The 13451-nt window shown below is 46.5% G+C and overlaps 2 long non-coding RNA genes across 2 annotated transcripts; both read left to right on the top strand.

Annotated features, from left to right (window-relative positions):
* Nucleotides 1-727: 727 nt before the first annotated feature.
* On the top strand, nucleotides 728-2864 carry LOC111559787. Its single transcript, XR_002741041.2, has 3 exons — nucleotides 728-1342; nucleotides 1515-1834; nucleotides 2579-2864. It is a non-coding gene; the product is annotated as an uncharacterized LOC111559787 (long non-coding RNA).
* Nucleotides 2865-3028: 164 nt separating this feature from the next.
* On the top strand, nucleotides 3029-4541 carry LOC123384366. Its single transcript, XR_006595363.1, has 2 exons — nucleotides 3029-3585; nucleotides 3668-4541. It is a non-coding gene; the product is annotated as an uncharacterized LOC123384366 (long non-coding RNA).
* The last annotated feature ends 8910 nt before the right edge of the window (nucleotides 4542-13451 follow it).

Raw genomic sequence — 13451 nt, 5'->3', positions numbered from 1 at the left:
AGGCCTTGGAGTACAGCCCTCTCTGCTTTCCTAGCAGAGAGGAAAAGCTTAACGTGGGAGCAGGGAACTTCTCTGCAAAACAAAACAAAACAAAAAACAAACAAACAAAAACAAGAGTCAATGGAGAAGTTTTAAAATTATTTAAGGAGTGTTTCTCTGCAAGAAAAACAACTACCTCCATGTGTCTCAGGGTTAGGCAAGCTCATTTAAAATAGTTTGCTGCCTGAATTCTCAGATGCTGCAATTCCTTAAAATCATGTTACCAGCATCTCTGGTCCCCCAGTTAACTACTCTTTTAATTGCCTATTTGAAGTTATCACTTGAAGATGTGTTGGGACTAAGGACAATTTATATTAATTGCCTCTGGGAGGGGAGGGTGAGAGTGGGGTGGCCAGTCTGTTGTGCTTTGAAGGAAGCATTGCTGGACAGAGCTGGAATTCTGGAATGCCCTCAGGTGTTCTGATGTTGTAGGTTTGGGATATGTCTGTGACTTTTTTGTGAAAACACTGCAAAGATGCTCCAGTAACCAAGAAAGAGAAAGAGGAAGGAGTCTTCGGTGTATTGCAAAGGTGCTGGAATGGCAATCTAGAAAGCAATATGCTAGTTATTAAGAGCGACAATTTCAGGGCAGTAGCTCCGAAAATGCCTTTCCTAAAGGAATCCCTCCAGGACGAAACACAATGCGTCTCTTAGTGACCTTAGTTGAGAAGTGATCTGAGCAATTCCTTCAGGGAAAAACATGCTGTGAATTCCATTATTAAAGCGTACTGTCTCAGCATGGAAGAAGTGTGCGCTGGTCAGGGCACATGGCCTGTGGCCTGTGTCAGTACCTTGGGGTGGCACCGATGCAGGAGAGCCCGGTTGCTCCGGGTTTGGAGCTTCGGCGCCCAGGCTGCAGACTCCAGACCTGGGAGCTTCTGCCTGAGCAAAGGGAGATGCGCGCCACTGCGGGCGTCTAGCTGCCTGCGCCCAGAGCTCGCAAGGACCTCAACCTGAGAAAGACACTGGAGCCTGGCACCTGGGTTGGACTTCTGACACATTGGCGCAGCTGCTCCAGGTCTAGACATGGGATAGAAAAACCCGGTCCAGATGCAAAGATCAAGTCCACACCGGCTCCAAAGCCGGGATAGGGGGATCAATTACAAGGGTGCTGGGGCTGAGCAAATTCGGCCACAGCGACCGAACCTGCGGGGTCTTTTGTGTCTGGGCGTGGAGGGTCGTTAGGACTAGAAAAAGGAGAAAGAAAGTTCCTAGCAGAGAGCGTGTCCCTGCCTCTCCGGAGACCTTCTTCGCAGCTCCTGCGCCGCACAGGAAGTCTTGCCAAACCCGGTGTTGGAGCGAGGTAGGTGGGCTGTGAGACCCAGGCGCTCTCCGATCCTTGGGCCTCTCGGGTCCTTCCTCCATCCCGAGAAAAGTCGGGAGACTCTGAGGGGGGTGTAGGATGCTGAACTTGGGGAGAGAGGAGACCTGTTTACACAGGCATCCCTTTCTTTTCTTCCTGACCAAACCGCCAGCGCTGTATCCGCACCGGAGGAAAATGCCCCGAAGTGCCCCAGCGGTCTGGATTCCAGAAGAGAAGTCGTGAGGATGCGCGCTGCAGGGCCAGGGGTGCACGGGGTATCACGCCGCAGCTCGGTCCTCGGACAATTCTGGGACCCGCGCGAGGTTTCCCAGACGGAGAACGGATTCTGCTGAGAGGAGATCGAAGCTGAGACAGCACACGAGGCCCAAGTGGCGCGCAGACAGCTCGGGGCGAGCACCCGGGAGCAAGCGGTTTCTGCGGGCCGGACTGGCGGCCGCCCTGGACCCGCAGGTTCCGGACCGGGACGAGAAGGTCAGTAGGTGGACTGGCTCATATGGCCAGGGCTGTGAGGTTAGGTTCGACTTAAAAAAAATTTTTTTTTAAATCAATCAATCAATCAATCAATCTGGGTAAGGGGTGGGGAGCAGAGGGCATTCCCCACCCCAGGCTGCAACTGCAAAAAAAGCCCAGGCTTCTTCTGCCTTAACGGGAGTCCCCAGGGACAATGGGGAGGGGGCAGCCTCTCAGCAGCAAATCTCGCGCCCAGACGATACTCCTGCGCCCCTTCCGCGGATCCCGCCTGGGGTGCAGGTCCAGTCTGCCGGCAGGACGCAGGACCGGCTTTCTGGCGGCTCCAGAGGGCGTCCTGTCAACACCTCTCTCCTCTTGGGTGGACAGGGCTGGGTAAGAACTCTGGGAGGCCCCACACCAGAAGAGCACCGTGGATACCCTCCTCTTAGTCCCCTAAAAATAAAAACAACATTAAATCCCCTATAGTAACACGAAAAATAACATTAACCTTCGGATATTTCTGTATGGCGAACCTATGGTTATCTTTTAATTCAAAAGCAAATTTGCGGGTGCCTCAGCTTTCCCCTGCCTGTGAAATGCCCCAGGCCCCTGCCACCCCAGGTCTGGCGGTCTGAGGTATCCCCCCGCCCAGCAGCCCAGGTGGAACCCGCAGGTGCTGTCTCTAGGCCCAAATCTGTGTCCTCCCCGGGACGTTCTTTGTGTTTCTAATTATCCCGGGACATTTTTTTTTTTTTTTTCTTTCAGTGTCAGAGAAAGAGTCAGATCTATGGAGGTTGTAGCCACGGCCTCGGCCACAGCTTCGGGAATCCCAAGCCAAACCAATGGGCCTTGGAGCCCAAAGCACCAAAGCCACCAAAAGCAACGTTCGCCAACCTCTGTCACCCGGAGGTCGGGAGCCTCGGTGGCTGCCGCCGCGCCGTTACTCCCGGGTGACTTTGCGAAACGCACAGATGGGGACGCCTCCGGCCCGGCACGCAGGGCCGGCTGATGGATCGTCTCATTTCCCGACTTGATGGGCCGGAACCTGGGGTGGCGGGGCTGGGGGAGGGGGCCGTCCGCGTCGGGACCCAGCCGGATGGCCGCGTGGGCCGGGTGGGAGGCTCTGGCCGCCGGTTTTGGGTTGGGGGATGAGGGTGCGACAAACAGATCTTAGAGAAAAACCTCGAATCCCCCCCCGCCCCGCCCCCTCTGTCTCCGTCCCCAACACGAAGTTATCCCTTCCTCCTTTTTCTGTTTTGGGCACAGGCGCCGCGTCCCAGGTCTCCGGGGACAGCGTGACTGTGAGTGCGGTGGCGGCTCTCCGGGGCTCCGGGCCCCGCCTCCTTCCTTGGGCGTCCGCGTCCGCCTGCACCGCGCTGTCGGCATCCTTTCCTGCGGGTGACTGCAGGAGGGCAGGACTCAGGAAGGACCCTGTGGGGGGAGGGTGTGAAAGCCGCAGGGGGTGAGGGAAAGCTTTCATTCCGGGTCCATCTAAAGTCCAATTCTGGCCTCGGACTGGGAATTTTGGAGAGAGACAGAGGGGCAGGGGTGGAGAGTCAGGGTAGCGGCGAGGGGTGTTGTAGAAGGGAAAATGCACACCGAGCAGCTTGCATCCCGGCTGTCCTACCCTCCAGGGAGACCTAGAAAGACAGGAGCCTCGGGGAGAGACAAAGTCGGCGTCCCTGTCCGCGCACCTCTTCCAAGGTTCAGACAGGCCAGGCGCGTGAGGAAGCAAGGAGCGAGGGGAGAACGCGAGGCTGAGCTTAGGCGAGGTGAGGACAACTGAAGGGGAGATGGGTGGCATCACTGGGGTTCCTGCTTCAGGGCCGTAACTGTGGGGTGTTTTCCTTTCAGCTTGCCAGAATTTCCCCCAGGTCTCAGGAGCAGGAACTCCCGGCTGTGCTCCAGGTGTTCATCCCAGGGCCTCAGGCCTGCCATGAGGAATCCCCGTTCTGGGCGTGCATTTGGGTTCGGTAACCTGCCCTACTCCCCTTCTGCTGGCCAGTGGACCACTCTGAAGGCCCCTCTGGCCAGGAGCCTGCCACAAGGGTCAGGGCATCCAGCTAGTGCACTGCCCCAATACTAAAGTGTGGTCTGTGGACCCTTAGCATCTCCCCCACCTGGCTGCTGCACAAGCTCCGGCCTCACCCGCCGCACTGCAGCAGAACCTGCGTGTGAAAAGGTTACCTAGGGGACTTGTACACCTCTGCAGCTGGAGAAGCCCTGGCCTAATTTCCAGAGCCCGAGTTGACTCCTGCTGACTCCACACAGTGTGTCTCCCGCTTCATCTTCATCATCTGTCCAGTGAGAGGTGTTTCTGAGGTCCCAGGGCAGCTCTGCAGCAACCCCTGAAACCACTCCACCCCAAGGAAATGAAAATCGCTAGTTAGTGGAGCCTGGCAGGAATGCAGTTTTAAGTGTCCCCAAATGATTCTAATAGCCAGGAAGAACTAGTAGAGAATTAACTCCCTTTGCAGATCAGCTGAGATATGCCCTGGAGCCTACACAATACTGTGAGTACAATGCTTCAGACCCCTGGGCTCTATAGCCAGATTCACTCTGGCGCCAGCAGATGTGGCCTTGAGCCGGCTAATGAGCCTTGCGGTGCCTCCGTTTCCTTACCTGTAAAATGGAGTTGATAATAATGCTCTACCACAAAGAGCGGGGTTCGGGTTTAGAACCAAACATTTAGAATCAATTTCAATAAATCTTAGTTTATAATGCCAAATAGCTCAATCTCTCATTTTAAGCCCAAATCACAGGCTACTTATTTACCTCTCCCCTCCCCCACCCCAAGGGGCTTTCTTCCAGGGCTCAAAGTCTTGCTTTGGCTTCAATATTCACGTCTATTTCTCAACATTTTAAACATGAAAACTAACATTTTAAATCGCTTAGCAACTTACTCAACCTGATTTTCTGCAAAGTTGATTTTGCCACTTCCAGAAGTGCTAGTAAAGTATGCTTTTAGCTGTGTGGCTCACCAGGGAAGCTGCTGAAGAAAAATACCTGGAGGGCTTGTTAGGAACAGATGGCTGGGCTCCACCCAGAGTTGCTGATTCTGTGAGTCTGGGAAGGGGCTGAGTAATTATGTATCTAACAAGCCCCCAAGTAATGCTGATGCTTCTGGTCAGAGGGAACCACACTCTGTGAATCACAGTGCCAAATGAACGGTCTGCTCCAAGCCTGGTGGAAATCTTACAGCAGCACGGTCCATAGAAATATAATGCAAACTACAATTCTAACTTGAAACGTTCTGGGAGCCACATTTCATTCTTAAATTGTTATGTATTTATTTTCTATTGAAATATATTTGACATATAACCTTGTATAAATTCAAGGGGTAGATATGTTAATGTGATACATTTATATATCGTAATATGACTGCGGTTGTAGCAATAGTTAGCATTTCTGTCACGCCATATAATTATCGTTTCTTTTTATGTGGTGGGAATAATGAAGATCTAGTCCCTTAGCAAGTTTCATGATGATACAATATTGTTGTCTATATGTGTGGTCTGGATCTCCAGGACTTATATATTGACTAGTTGAAAGTTTGTACCCTTAAACAATATCTCTTCTATTCCTACTCACTGGTAATGAATCACCATTCTACTCTCTGTTTCTATGAGTCTCATAGCCACGTTTTAAAAAGTAGAAAAGAAAAGGGTAGAATCAATTTTGAGAATAGATTTTATTTAATGGAATATATCCAGAATTAACATTTCACCATTGAACTAATAACAAACACTGATGAGCCATTTTATTTTGTTTTTTTTTTTTTTGTAACTTTTTAAATGTTTATTTTTGAGAGAGAGACACACACAGAGTGCTAGTGGGGAGGGTCAGAGAAAGAGGGAGAAACAGAATCTGAAGCAGGCTCCAGGCTCCAAAGTGCCACCACAGAGCCCTAAGTGGGTCTCGAACTCACAAATGGTGAGATCAGACCTGAGCCGAAGCTGGACACTTAACCTACTGAGCCACTCAGACGCCCCCTGATGAGCTATTTTATATTTTGTATTAAATGTAAATGTACTTTGTATTTTTGTATTAAATGTTTTAAATCTGGTATTTCTAATCTGGAATAGCCACATTTCAAGTACTCAACAGTCACACAAGTCTGGTGGCTTCTCTAGGAGACAGGCATGTCTAGAGAATTCTTTCAACTGGAAAGAGATGGACATGAATTTCATTCTTCCAGGCCATGATATTACTGGTGTGATGATCAATCATGTTCATGTTCTGAAAGGATGTTTAGGGGACATCTCTTGTTTTGCTTCCCCAAGCTCCGGCATCCATGTTCTTTAACTATATCCTACTTTGCTAGAAGGAAACCCTATCTCTAACTCAGCCCATGGGATCCTGGCACTCTTTTTTTTTTTTTTTTACATTTATTTATTTTTGAGACAGAGAGAGACAGAGCATGAACAGGGGAGGGTCAGAGAGAGAGAGAGAGACAGCATCTGAAACAGGCTCCAGGCTCTGAGCGGTCAGCACAGAGCCTGACGGCAGGGCTCGAACTCATGGACTGCGAGATCATGACCTGAGCTGAAGTCGGATGCTTAACCGACTGAGCCACCCAGACGCCCCAATCCTGGCACTCTTGAATCTGCTATTGATTTCTGATTTAGGGATCAATATCTGACTTTACAAAGGAGGATGAGGTATTTCCCAGGTCTTCTTGGGAAAGGTATTCTTGTTCTCCTCTGGACTTAGTTAAGAGAATATAAGGTCTGGAGCTGCTAAAGGTGACAATTTGAACTTCTGTCATGAAGAAACAAACTTTCTAGTAACATAGGGAAGATCAGAACTGAGAAAGTGAGCGAGAGAAACCAGCCCATGGGACTTGATTCCTTAACTCTGCCCTACTTAAAAGCCAGCTGTGATTCAGCCTATCTATTCTACCTTTTAAAAGATAAGGAGGGATTCATTTTAGAAGATTGTAGGTATCACAAGCTGGGCTAGAGTGGCAATTTGCATTTGTCGGACAGCTTACTCTATCATTTAAGCCCTTTGATGCATTATTATTTTCTAAACAACATTAGCAGGAATGTAACTTTTAAGGTAGCAGTCCATTTTGGGAGTCCTTTTTCTTAAGAATGTTCTGTGTATGAGTTGCAATCTATTGTGCCTTGACACTAGGAGGCTTGATAAGAGATCAGGATCTGATGTGGTCCAAAAGGCTGCTCTTCACTTTCCCTTTGAAATAGACCTTCACAGGAGTATGGATGAACACAGGTATTGTTCCTTGTTAAGTGGCTATAATAATACATTTCACACACCTCTGACTATAGCTGAATAGCATTATATTGTGGTTATTTTTCTATTTTCTCTGCTAGACAAGAATTCCTTGAGGGCAAGGATCACATTTAATACATCTCTGTATTTTCAACACCTACAATAAGGTCTGGAACCCCACGGATGCAAAGTAAGGTTTTCTGATTTACACAGTTCTGTCAAGGCTTTGTTATTTCCCAGAGTCACACTGCCCACAGGTACATGGAAGTAAAATACTTGGAAATCATCATATTCTGCAAGTATCTGTACATTACCAATGGTTGATGTCCATTATACAAACAAACATTTGTGGGTATTTATCAGACTGTTCTAAGCTCTATTCTAAACAGACCAAGACACTAGGCATTTTCCTGTCTTTAGACTTTTCCCCTACTATTCCTTCAACCTGGAATTCTCTGGTCACCCCCTCCATTTGTCCATGAATCTGTCACTCACCTCCCTCACATCTGTCTTCAAATGTCCCCGTCTCAGAAAGGGCTTCCCCGGACATCCTGTTTCCAAAGACACCCTGTCTCTCCTGACAGCTATACCCCTCATCCTACTTTGTAGCTTAATTTTTCCCCATATAACATATCACTTTTTTTTTAACCTTTCTGTATTTCATCGAGTCTAAGGTTGTCATGTTATTGTAGAAACACACTATTATTTTATGCACCACTAAGAAAACATGCCAATTAAGCCATGGTATGCCATCAATTAAGACTTATTTTGACTTCAGATCCTAAAAGTGAGGGACAAACATGTGGTTTTAAATCAATAAAATACAGTACTATGAAGTACAGCCATTTGCATTATTGTCTGGCCACTTTCAGTAGAACAAGTGTTTTGATCTTTTTTTTTTAAACTTCTAATTTCTTAATGCCTTAAATACTCACTAAAACATAATAATCATTTAAAACTTTGTTGAATGTGGAAAGATAAAGCCTGTTTCTTTAGAAGTGAGACCAGAGATCAAGAAAATAGTTAAGAGGCACTTGGGTGGCTCAGTTGGTTAGGCGTCCGACTTTGGCTCAGTTCATGGCTCAGGTCATGATCTCGAGAGTTTGAGCTGTGCTGACAGCTCAGAGCCTGGAGCCTGCTTCAGATCCTGTGTCTCTGCCTCTCTCTGCCCCTCCCCTGCTCACCATCTGTCTGTCTGTCTGTCTGTCTCTCTCAAAAACAGATAAACATTAAAAAGAAAAAGAAAAAGAAAAAGAAAATAGGAAACAATATAATAAATGCTTAAGTGGAAGATGGCAGGAAATTTTCTTTGGAAGCTGAGAGAAATGTGTCTCCGTTAGCCTGGCAGTGGGGAGGCTTCCCAGGGGAGGTGATGGTCAAGCTAGTCTAGAAGGGTATAAGAGGCACATACTATAGGGGAGGATTTCCCAAGCAGAAGGAATAGGGTCAAGGCCCAGGATATAAAGGAGTACAAAAGTTAGGAGAACCAGGGGGTATTCCATATGACCAAACTGTGTGTTGTGTCTAAAGCTGCGGTTCCTAAACTTGAGCATGCATCAGAATCACCTGCAGGGCTTGTTAACACACAGATTGTTGGGTCCCACCCCCAGAGATTCTGATTCAGTAGGTGTGTGGTGCAGCAAGAGAATTTGCATGTTTACTAGATTCCTAGGTTATGCTGATGCTGCAGGTACAGGGACCCCATTTTAAGAACTGATGGAGTAGGGGGTGGGGCTGGAAGGTTAGAGAAGGGATCAGTCATTTCAACTTGGGTACCATGGCTTGGAGGCTGCCATAAGCTGACCTGTGGTGTGGAAATGATTGAGGGGTGGAGGAAAGTAAGGGGCTCTTTTATTTCTGAATACAGCTTTCTGAGATGTCAGTGAAAGTGTGTGCAGGAACTCTTATATAGTTTCATAAGTTCAGGGGAAAGTCAACAGCTTTTTTGTGGATTAGTTTGCCCTCTTGTCCTTTAGAGGAGCCTGGTACAAATGACATGTAGTGTATTTGTTCTCTTTCAATGTTGTCATGGGACAGGCCCAGAAGGCATTAAAAGTGATTTTGCGACTAAAAGTTGTGAAAAGTGAACATTTTGGGAATCGAATGTTTACACCAAACACGAGATACAGAACAATTTTAAAGAATCACAGGTTGGGGTGCCTGGATGGCTCAGTTGGCTAAGCATCCAACTGTTGATCCGACTCTTGATTTCTCACATTGGTTCAAGAGATTCTCTTTCACCCTCTCTCTGCCTCCTCCCCTTCTTTCTACTCTCAAAAAAAAAAAAAAAAATCACAGGTTAGCTGGAAGTTGCTGCAGAGAATTTCTGCAACCAAATTATTGTTCCAATGAGGAACCCAAGACCCAGGGAGATAAAGTGCTGGGATACAACTCCCCTGCTTCCAGCTTTGATATCCCCATCAGTAAGAGTGAAAACAGGGCCCCAGAACTTGGGCTCTTGGCCAGACTCCCTCGTCCTTACATACTCCTCAACACTCACAGCCTCATGATCACCATCTTCCTGGAAACCACTAAGACTATTCTCAAGGTCAGACACCCCAGGGCACTAGCCCCCCACCCCAGCTGCTTCTAATATGGCTCTGAAAACCCCCTTACTGATGTCATTTTCCCTCTCCACCCCCATATTCTGAAACTCACTATCAGCATTTCCCATAAATCCTTAATTTCTCTGAAAATTCCCCTCACCTGCTTGCTTTAGCTCAGATGGGGATCTCATATGAGGACACCACTCTCTGTGCATCCCTCTCAAGAGAGGGCTGTACCCCCAAACTCCCCATGCTGTGTTTGAATATGGATGTGTGTCTTCTTTACTCCTCCTTGCTGTCTTCCCAGATGCTTCTCTTCTTTTTTTCTAACTTCCTTATTCCCCCAGCTTTGAATTTGATGTCATCAGATTGTAACTCCAGTACTTTTTCTCGTACCACCATGCACTGTCACCCCCTGACCCAAACCTGGGGCATGTTCTCATTCCCTGGATATGTTAGCTATTGACTCACTATCACCCTCTGTCATTCCTACATCTTCTTGGTGGTTTTGGTGTCCATTGAAATGACTTTCTAACAGCAAAGCCTCTAGTTCCTCAAGCTCCTGTCTACCAATGGTCTTGCCATGTCTTCCCTCAACCACTTAACCCACATTCCAATTTTATTCCAGTCCATGCTCCATTTTTATGCTTCTCTTCATAGCACAGCTCTTTGAAATAATTGCCGACACCATCTCCACATTCACTCTTACCATTCTCTTGAACCTGCTTCAGCTGGGCTTATTCCCATAATCCACTGAGGCTGGTCTTGTTGAGGTGTGATGGTCTTTTGATGTGTCAGCTAAGTTAGGCTAGATTATTCAATCCAATAGCAATCTAGGTGTTGCTGTGAAGATATTTTGTAGATGTGATTAAAGCCCATGATCATAATCAGTTGATTTTAAGTCAGGGAGATAGTTGAGGTAATCTGGTGGGCCTCATCTAATCAGGTGAAGGACTCAAGTCTTCTCCGAAGGAAAAAAAAAAAAACTTTGCCTGTGAACACAAGCTTTATCCCATGCCTGAGATTTCCAGACTATCTTTCCTGATGACCTGCCCGATGGAGTTCAAACTTGCCTAGACAACCCTCACAATTGCATAAGCCAATTCTTTGCAAGAAGTCTCTTAATGTGTATCTTCTACTATTTCCTCTTTTCTGGTTGAATCCTAACTGATGTATGAGGTTGTTCACGATTTCCAAGTTGCCAAATCCAATCACAAATTCTTGGGTTTTACCTGACCTATCAGCAAAATTTGACACAGTGATCATTTCCTCATCCTCGAAGCATTTTTGCCTTGGCCTCCAGAGCACTGCCCTGTCCTGGTGAGTCCAGCGCATCTCTGGCTTCTTCACAATTTCCTCTGGTGGTTACTCCTCATCTGTCCTAACTGTTAATATTGGAACGCTCAGTCCTCAAATCTATTCTCTTCTCTTCCTACACTTAGTTATATCATTCCATCTTGTTTCTTTAAACGAAATGTGTATAGCGATGGACCCAAATGTTCACCTCAAGTAAATCAAATGCCTACTCAGCATCTCCACTGGGATATACAAAGGCATTTCCAACGTAACATGTTCATGATAGTTAATTTTATATGTCAACTTGGCTAGGCTGTGCTGTCCAGATGTTTGGTCAAACGCCAGATTAGAGGTTGTAGTAAAGGTATGTTTTAAACATGTGATCAACATTTAAATCACTAGACTCGAAACAAAGCAGATTATTCTCATAATGTGACTGGGCTTCATTCAATCACTTGAAGGCCATAAGAGAAAAGCCTGAAATCCCCTGAGGAAGCAGGGGTTCTGCCTCCAGACTACCTTCAAAACACACACACACACACACACACACACACACGCTCTACTTGTTCTCTTTCTTTGGAGAACCCAGACTAATACAGTGTCTCAAACCAAACTTCTAATTTCCACCTGCCCCCACTTCCTAAATCCCCGCTACCTCCCAACTTTCCTCACTACAGTTAGCAGCAACTCCAGTTATTCAGATACCACATTCAATTCATCAGCAAATCCTGCCATCTCTCCTTTCAAACTAGATCCATGATCTGACCACTTCTCACCATCTTTATTGCTATCTCCCTGGTCTCTGCCACCATCACCACTTACCTGGATAAAAACCTAGTTAACCCTCTGTTTGTGTCTTGCTCCTCTCATAGCTTTTCTTTACATGGACTCAAGAATGACTCCACGGTGTAGGTAAGACCATGTCACTCTCTTTTCAAAACTCTGAAGCGGCTTCCTGTTTCATTCAGATGAAAAAACCAAGTCTATACGGCTCTATATGACGTGGCCACTATTGCCTCTTCTACAATCTCTCAACCTCCTCATTCTGTTCACGTTCTGGACATTCTCCTCCCTCAGGCCCTTTGCTCTTACTGATCCCTCTGTTAGAAATGCTCATCACTAATGATGAAGTTTGGCTGTAAAAGATGGAAAACCCCAAATAACTGTGGCTTAGACAAGATAGCAGTGTATTTCTTTTCTTTTTAATTAAGTAGTCTTCATGCTCAGTATGGAGCCCAATGTGGGGATTAAACCCTAAGATCAAGACCTGAGCTCTGAGCTGAGATTTAAGAGTCCGACACTTAATGGACTGAGCACTCTGATAGCAGTGTATTTCTGTCAAAGAAAAATCCAGGGATCATAGCTCTAGGGCTGGTAGGCTATTCTGTGGTCTCAGAGACTCAGTTTTCTCCAACCTAGAAAGGATTTCATTCTCAGACCTCCTAATGGTCGGGCCACCATGAAGGAGCAAAAGGTACAGGAAGAAATGGGTCAAAAGAGAGACAACTGATAATCTTTTAAGGAAGGTTTACTAAAACTTCCTCTGTATACTTCCTTGGACATTCCATTGCCTAGAATGTAATCACATGGTCATACCTTGCTTTAAGGGAGCCTGGGAAGTGTGGTATTTATTCTGGGGAGACATGAATCTAATGGAAACTCAGAAGTTCTATTCCTAAAGAAGATGGACAGAAGGATATTGAGAGAAATGCCAGCAATCTCTATCTCAGCATCTATTAACAAGGGATAGATGCCCAGTGGGGCTTGGAGAAAGTGGTATGAAATTAGATTGGAGAGACAGGTAGATGTGGAAGATTATTTCTAATGACAGTTGCCAAATATTCCTCCCATTCTTGAACATTTATGTCACTCCTCTAATCAAGAGGCATATCTATCTTCACCGTCCCCCACCCCTTGAGTCTGGGCTGACCTTGTGACTTGCTTTGACCAATAGAATGCAGTAGAATTGATGTTATGTGTTTTGGCTTGGGCTTTAAGAATACTGGTAGCTTCCTTTTCTGCCCTCTTGAGATTCAGCTGCCAGAAAAAGACACTCGAACTTGCTCACTAATACTGAGAGACCCTGTGGAGAGGGAGAGGCCAAGCCAGCCATCCTGGCTGAGGCACCAGGCATGAAATCTGTGTTGGACATTTCAGTCCCAGATGGGTTCCCAACCAAACACAGCCATACAGATGATCCTAGCCTATACCAAATGGAGCAGAGAATGGACCAGCTGTTCTTTTGTTGAACATCATGAAATATAATAAACTGTTACTGCTTCAAGCACTAAGTTTTAGGATGGTTTGTTATGCAACAATAGATAACTGAAATAGCAGGGGTCAGATCATGCAAAGGTTTATATTCTCAAGAAAGGTGTTTGGCTTTTATTTTTAGTGCAGAGGGAAGCATTAGAGGACTTTAAATAGATCAGTTACATGATCTGATTTATACTCTAAGAAGGTTACTCTGCTATTGCGTGGAGAAAGGGTTGTAGGGGCTCAAGAGTGGACAGAAATGAAGCCAGGAAGCTGCTACAGTTGTCAAAGTGAGAGCTGGCAGG

This window comes from Felis catus, chromosome A3 (assembly GCF_018350175.1).
Source record: "Felis catus isolate Fca126 chromosome A3, F.catus_Fca126_mat1.0, whole genome shotgun sequence".
NCBI classification, from domain to species: domain Eukaryota; kingdom Metazoa; phylum Chordata; class Mammalia; order Carnivora; family Felidae; genus Felis; species Felis catus.
Note: the sequence above shows the minus strand (reverse complement) of the source record. Positions and strands in the feature narration are given on the sequence as shown.